Source organism: Triticum aestivum, chromosome 5D (genome assembly GCF_018294505.1).
Source record: "Triticum aestivum cultivar Chinese Spring chromosome 5D, IWGSC CS RefSeq v2.1, whole genome shotgun sequence".
Lineage (NCBI taxonomy): Eukaryota > Viridiplantae > Streptophyta > Magnoliopsida > Poales > Poaceae > Triticum > Triticum aestivum.
In genome coordinates this window covers 302,801,773-302,809,888 of record NC_057808.1, presented here as the reverse complement: position 1 = coordinate 302,809,888, position 8,116 = coordinate 302,801,773, and positions in this window count along the sequence as shown.

Sequence of the window (8,116 nt, the reverse complement as noted above, 5' to 3'; positions counted from 1 at the left end):
CTCGCGGCCCGAACCTGGGTAAACGATCCTTGTGCTGTCTACTAGCCCTGCTCTTCTTGCAACCCCGCGCCCCGGCAACCGTAGTAGGGATTCTTGTGATCCCATAGGTGTCGTTCCACACCGACATCTTTGGCGCGCCAGGTAGGGGGCGCAATTGTGAGAATCTGGTCTAGTAGGTTGCCTAGCAGTTCTTCGTCGCCATGGCTCCTAAGAAGAAGACGGCCACGGCGATCGGCTCGTTGGGAGCCGAACGGCCCGTACCGATGCGGATGAGCAGTGGACCGGTCGCGGACAGGACCCGGACCGCGGTTCGCGAGCACCAGCATCGCCAGAGCCTGGCGAGCGACGTCGTTCGCGCGCCAGATGACCAGCCGCACGCCGCCAGATCCAAAGACGGAGCCGGGCCCCCCGCAGGCAGCGCGGGGCCCTCCAGGGGTGTCATTGTGCCACCTCCGTGCGACGCGGCGACCTCCAAGACGCTCATACCAGCGACCACCGCGCGCTCTTCCCATGGTGTGCATGCCGAGCAGCGCCATGATACGTCCATTTTGCATCATGCTTTTATATTGATATTTATTGCATTATGGGCTGTTATTACACATTATGTCACAATACTTATGCCTATTCTCTCTTATTTTACAAGGTTTACATAAGGAGGGAGAATGCCGGCAGCTGGAATTCTGGGCTGGAATAGGAGCAAATATTAGAGACCTATTCTGCACAACTCCAGAAGTCCTGAAACACCACGAAAGTTATTTTTGGAAATAATAAAAAATATTGAGCGGAAGAAGTACGTCAGGGGGGCCCCACCTGGCCACGAGGGTCGGGGGCGTGTCCTACCCCCCCAGGGCGCGCCCCCTGCCTCGTGGGCCCCCTGTTGGCCCTCCGGTGGCCATCTTCTGCTATATGAAGTCTTTCGTCCAGGGAAAAATCATAAGCAACCTTTCGGGACGAGGCTCCGCCGCCACGAGGCGGAACCTTGGCGGAACCAATCTAGGGCTCCGGCAGAGCTGTTCTGCCGGGGACACTTCCCTCCGGGAGGGGGAAATCATCGCCATCGCCATCACCAACGCTCCTCTCATCGGGAGAGGGCAATCTCCATCAACATCTTCACCAGCACCATCTCCTCTCAAACCCTAGTTCATCTCTTGTATCCAATTCTTGTCTCTAAGTCCGGGATTGGTACCTGTAGGTTGCTAGTAGTGTTGATTACTCCTTGTAGTTGATACTAGTTGGTTTATTTGGTGGAAGATCATACGTTCAGATCCTATATGCATATTAATACCCCTCTGATTATGAACATGAATATGCTTTGTGAGTAGTTACGTTTGTTCCTGAGGACATGGGAGAAGTCTTGCTATTAATAGTCATGTGAATTTGGTATTCGTTCGATATTTTGATGAGATGTATGTTGTCTATCCTCTAGTGGTGTTATGTGAACGTCGACTACATAACACTTCACCATTATTTGGGCCTAGGGGTAGGCATTGGAAAGTAATAAGTAGATGATGGGTTGCTAGAGTGACAGAAGCTTAAACCCTAGTTTATGCGTTGCTTCGTAAGGGGCTGATTTCGATCCATATGTTTCATGCTATGGTTAGGTTTACCTTAATACTTTTGTTGTAGTTGTGGATGCTTGCAATAGAGGTTAATCATAAGTGGGATGCTTGTCCAAGTAAGGGCAGCACCCAAGCACCGGTCCACCCACATATCAAATTATCAAAGTACCGAACGCGAATCATATGAACGTGATGAAAACTAGCTTGACGATAATTCCCATGTGTCCTCGGGAGCGCTTTTCTCTATATAAGAGTTTGTCCAGGCTTGTCCTTTGCTACAAAAAGGATTGGGCCACCTTGATGCACTTTATTTACTTTTGTTACTTGTTGCTCGTTACAAATTATCCTATCAGAAAACTATCTGTTACCTATTATTTCAGTGCTTGCAGAGAACACCTTGCTGAAAACCGCTTATCATTTCCTTCTGCTCCTCGTTGGGTTCGACACTCTTACTTATCGAAAGGACTATGATAGATCCCCTATACTTGTGGGTCATCAAGACTCTTTTCTGACACCGTTGCCGGGGAGTGAAGCGCCTTTGGTAAGGAAAAATTTATATAGTGTGCTGAAATTTACTATCACTTGTTACTATGGAAAGTAATCCTCTGAGGGGCTTGTTCGGTGTCGGAGTAAATGGCCACGGGTAGCCTAACCGACTGCCCCTGGTTCTTCTGAAAAAATTATCAGGCCTTTGGGCCTCCAAGCACTCCAAGCATTGGGCCGCCTTCCCTGGCCGGCTACCCCCGAAGCCGACTCCCGGAAGGCGACCCAGCCTCAACGACCTCCCCCCAGGACAACCACGGGGTGGCCGACTCCAGGGAGCCAGCCAAGAAGAGCGCCGACTCCAAGCAGTTGGCCGAGACCACAACCACCAGAGCTACACCCACATAACGGTGACAAGACGGGGCGTGGCCGCAGTGCGGCCCACTACCCCCGAGGCCCGAGGCAGGCATGGCCACAGGAGGCCGTACGGGATGACCGTCTCCTGTTTGGCTCAGCACTATAGCCATGCCAGCCTCAACGTCATCCACGGCCAACTCCTGTACGGCCCGCGGGCGGCGGGCCCCTTCCGCTAGAGAGAGGCGCGGAGGTGGCCCGGCCTCCCCCAGTCGGCCAAGGGCGTAGCCGGCCCCCAGAAGCCGGCTACCCCCTTCCTCGAAGCAGGAGCCCCATTAAGGAGACAAGACGAGGTAAGGCTACAGTGAGAGCCCCCGAGGCGGCCCACTATAGCCACGCTTACCTCGACAAAGCCCTCGTCATCAGAGGCGAGGCTACAGTAAGCCGCCGCCGGCAAGACCCTAGGCGGTGGGGCCGGCCTGTCGGCCAAGAGCCCGGCAGCCGGCGGGACCCACCAGTCGGCGGGCCCCAACCGCCGGCGGAGAAGCCGGCGAGTGTAGACACTGACGGCTGGGACCAGAGCCCAGCCGGATTACAATTGTACCCCCAGGGGGTAGGCCTATATAAACCCCCCGGAGCACCCATGCAAAGGGGTGGCTTCTAAACACAGCACACACACCATAGAGATAGAGAGAAGCAAGAGCTAGCCTTGTTCTTCTTCTCCCTTGAACCCAACAGCTCTAGGAGCGATTGTAGCTACCTTTCCTTGATCTAGTGATCATGCGGAGACCCCGCAGAGCAGGACTAGGGGTGTTATCTCCTCGGAGAGCCCCGAACCTGGGTAAGATCCGCCGGCGTGCATGTCTTCGCCTCATCCCGTTTCCAGGCACCGACGATGTTTTATTGGCACCCACAATGATAAGCCATCCGTTGGCATATGTCGCACCAACCACCCGACACTTGGCGCTCACCGTGGGGCCAGGTGCACCGTCGTCCGGAGACCTGTTCTGGACGGGAACACTCTTCCTCCCCCGCGAGCGCAGCCAGCCTGCTGCGCCCGATGGCGTTTGCCTCGACGCGCTGCAAGGCGTCGACAACGCCTGCGCAGCGAGTTGCCTCGCCGATCTGCTCGGCGAGACTCGCATCTCCGACGAGCCTGCGTCCGACGCAGGCACAGACTACCCCGAGAGCCGCCTCGTCAGCCTCCTCGACCAGCTTCACGTCTCCAGCGAGCCTGCTGCAGATGTGGAGTCGGTCGGCTCCACCGACCCGATTCTTGTCGACTCCGACACAGCATCGCTTGACGCCTACCCCTCCGACGTGGTGGTCTTCGACGACCCTCTCCCTCGAGCTGACAGCGGCAGCAGCGCTATCACCGAAGTGCTGGTCATCAGCCACGTCGCCAACTCAGGCGAGAACGCCCACGACGCCCTGCAAGCGGCGATGCACGACCTCTCCGTCCCCATCACAGCCGATGCCGACGCCGAGACCCTGGAGGCACGCCGCCTCGCCCTCATCGCGGAGAGCCAGAAGATAGCCTCCATGAGACGCCTCACCGAGGCCCACCAGCGCGAAGTCGACCGCGCCGCCTTCGGTACGCCGCCGCCTAGCGGCCCGAGCCGAGCCGGCTTCGTCCAGAAGCGCGGCGCGGCCGTCGCCAGCATGCTGGGGGTAGATCGCCCCGTCTACGCCACCCCACTCGAGAATCTGCGAGCCGCTCAGGCGGCTGCAGAAGAGCTCAATGGGCTGGGAGCCGATGAGCTCCCCTACATGACAAGACGGATCCAACAGCTGATCGACGCGGCTGCAGAACGGCACGAAGCCGGCGCTCGTGCTGATAGTCATCCCCCGCGCCGACAGTAGTCCCCGACTGGTTGTACCACTGGAGCGATCGGCCGGCTGCTGGCTCGACGAGCTGCCGGCTGTCCTCTGGAGTCTGCGCACTACACCCAACAAGTCAACCAGCTTCACTCCATTTTTCCTCGTGTACGGTGCCGAGGCTGTCATCCCAACAGACATCGAGTTGGACTCGCCTCGGATCACCATGTACACGGAGGAGGAGGCCAAAGAAGCAAGAGAAGACGCCGTCGACCTACTGGAAGAAGGCCAGCTGCTAGCACTCAGCCGGTCCGCCATCTACCAGCAAGGGCTGCACCGCTACTACAACCGCAAGGTCAAGCCAAGATCCTTCCAAGAGGGCGACCTTGTGCTCCGGCTGATCCAGCGAACAGCTGGCCAGCACAAGCTCTCGGCCCCTTGGGAAGGCCCCTTCGTCGTCAGCAAGGCACTCGGCAACGACTCCTACTACTTGATCGACGCACAAAAACCAAGAGCACGCAAGAGAGACGACTCCGGCAAGGAGTCGGAGCGACCATGGAACGCAAACCTCCTAAGACGATTTTACAGTCGAAAGCAGTATGTAACATGCTACCCCTTTTGTATTAAGTACAAACCAACAGGCCCCCCGAACAGTACTCGGGGACTACCTTTGTTTATCTATGAATGACAAGCGTCATATCCATGAATGTATTATTACATTTGATTTCTTGTCTGGCACCGGGTTCGACTAGTCGGCCCGGGGACTGGCCGCCTTGAGCTATATTGAAAGTTCTACCTGAAGTCAGAAAAGTAGTGTGCCGGCTCCCGAGTCCCCTCTTGTTGAAAGTCGCAGCTCGAAGAACCGACTGTCCCACTAGCAAGAGGCAAGGCAGAAAGGACGCCCACACGAAAAATGGCTAAGGAACAACGAACCTATATAGCAAAGAGACGGCCTCCAAACATGCCTGCCGACTGTCAGAACAGCCGGCTGGCCGGCTTCCTAAACACTTAGCTTTAGTCCAGCAAAGCTAAAGTACTCCCCCCCAATTGGCCAAACACTCCTCCAGCTATAGATTGCAGAGCAACTGTTGGACTGGGGAGGCGGCAACCACGGGAGGGCGGCAAAGGAAACAGCGGAAGGATAAAAAGCAAAGTACAAGGAAAGGCCAAATGCATGCATAAGTTATATATACAATAAAGCCCCCAACAGGCTGGCAACAGACATAAGTTCGAATACACCCAGTGGGTGGAATTGCGCAGATTTAACCAAACATTGTTCCAAAAGTAACAAGACAGGAAAACAAAAGATGAAAGACTAGGGCGCGGCACGGAGGCCGAGCTGGTCGGTGGAGACGGCCCAGCCGGCTGAAGGAGCGGCCGCCTAGCGGGTCTCGGCTTGGCCACCACCAGCGGCAGGCGATGCACTCGCACGCGACGTAGTGCTGGAGGTGCGGTCAGGCTGAGGCTGGTCGGCTGCTCCACCAGCCAGCTCGACGTCTTCACCCTCCTCCTCCTCCTCTTCACCCTCATCGCTGGAGTCGATCTCCTCCGCCGAGTCTTCACCGTCTGCCGGGTTCAGCCCGAACCACTCCTCCGGCTGGGCGACTCCGTTGTCGTCTACCTCGGGGGCGAAGACGCTGGTGTCGGTGTAGTCGGCGATCGCCGAAGCCCGCCGGATGATAGCCGGCCACGCCGGCTCCAGCTCCGTGTCGGCTTGCTGCCGCCAGGTAGCCAGTTGATCCAGGCTCAGGCCGGGATACCAGGCCTTGACGAACTCCAGCGCCCGCCTGGCGCCGGAGCGAGCCGCCGAGGCCTTCCAAGCCTCGAAGCGGCCGACTGCCACCTCCAGCCAGTCGGCAGTCCGACTGGGGGTGCGAGGAACCACTTGGCCGGGCCAGAGGGCGGCCAAGACTTGCGCCCCGGCACGCTGAAGCCGACGGAGCAGTCGGTGAGCCGGCTGGATGCGGGCCTGGATCGCCAAGAGCTGCTCCTCCAGCGAACGGCCGGCGGTTGGCGAGATCTCAAAGCCAGCCTGCCTTCGCGCTTGGCGACGGGCCTCGATGGTCTGGTTGGCGGCAGTAGAATAGCCAGGGAAATATTCTGCGGAAGAAAGAAGAAGAAAAGAAGAAAAGAGCACCAAATCAGAAAAAGAGCCAAAGTGGCAGATGGCAAGAAAGGACGAAGAGGTAGGCGGTTTACCGTCAACCAGATCTTCGATCTGGCCATAGCCAGAGATCAGAGTCTGCCTGGCCTCAGCCCAGCCAGCCGCCTCCGTCTCGTACTCGGCCTGGAGAGCGGCTTCGCGGTCCTGCACAGCCTTCAGTGCCGCCTTGTGGCCTTCCTCCTGGTCGGCCAACTTCTTGGCCAGGCGGTCGCGTTCCTGCACCAGGGCGGCGAGCTCGGCATCCTTGGCACGAAGGGCAGTCTGAGACTCTCCCAGCTGTGCCCTCAGACTGGCGTTGGCCGCTGCAGAGACGGCAGAAAAAGAAAGAACAGTAAGAAGAAGTCGTCAAGGAAGATCCGACCCGACTGCTCAGCAGTCGGCCCGAATCTCGGGGACTACACCCAGTGGGTGCGCTGACGCGCCCCCACATGAGATAAAGAACAAAGCACGTACCTCGGCTCTCAGTAAGGTCGGCGGTCTTCTGGGTCAGCTCCCGAGCCTGGGAGTTGAAGGCGGCCGCACGAAGATTGTGGTAGTCCTGCAAGATAGACAGAAGTTCGAAGTAAGAGCAAGAATAGCAAAGACAAATCCACCAAGAAGTTCCAAGCCGCCTGCTCAGCAGCCGACTCGGAACTCGGGGACTACACCCAGTGGGTGCGCTGACGCGCCCCCACGGAAGAAATCAAGATCAAGAAGAAATCAAGATCAAGAAGAAATCAAAGTCAAGAAGAAGCAAGAGGGGAAGACTAACCCGGATGGCCGCCCGCGTCGCGAGGAACTCGTCGGTGAACTGCCTCAGCGCCGCAGCTTGGCCCTGGAGCCGGGTCCGGACGTCCTGCGCAGCCACGTTCATCACGGCCGTCCCTCCGCCTGGCGTCCACCCCGAGGTAGCGCTGGCCGCCTCCGCATCCTGGGCTGACGAGCTGGAGCCCACGGCCGGCTGCGGCTCCGACGCGGCTTTCTGTGGCTCCGACGCAGCCTTCCCCGCGCGCCGGCTTGGCGGCATCCGGACCGCCATCTCAGTCCTCGCGGCCGGCTCGCCCCCCGCCGACTGCGCAGGCGGCTGATTAGGCCGGCCGCCTTGAGCCGCCCTAGTTCGCGGGGTCGGCACCGGCGCTCTCTGCAGGATGATGATGTCGTCGTCTCTCCCCAGCCCTGGCTGGTCGCCGCTGGCTCCCTCTGGCGAGGGCTCCACGTCCCCAGGCGCCATGACGCGCAGCGGGGTGACCATCAAAACCTCCCCCGCCGCCGCCGCGGCCGCAGCCTCTGCTTGGGCCCTGGCTGCGGCATCGGCGAGCGCCTTCGCCGCCTCCTCCTCCCGTGCCGCCTGGGCGGCGGCCGCCTTCCGTGCCTCCGCCTCCCGCGCCTCCTGTTCCTCCCGCGCCTCCCGCGCGTTCCGTTCCGTCGCCGCCTGAAGCTCGGCGCGGGGGTCCACACGGCGGGTGGTGCTCCCAGGCCCCCTCGGCGACTCGACGACGGAGGCAGCAGCCGCCCGCTCAAGCGACAACGGAGCTCTGATCATTGAAGAAAAAGACAAGGGCTCAGGAACCACCAGAGAAAAGAAAGAAAAAAGAGTATATGAAAGAAAGTGAACTTACGCCGACACGGTCTGCGGTTGCTTCACCGTCTTGCGGAAGCGAGCCGCCTTCGCGGCCGCCTCCTCCCGCCTGGTGGCTGCCGCCCCGCCCCTGGGTTTCTTCGTCCGGCTGCCGAACAAACCCTGGGCGGCGCGACGCTT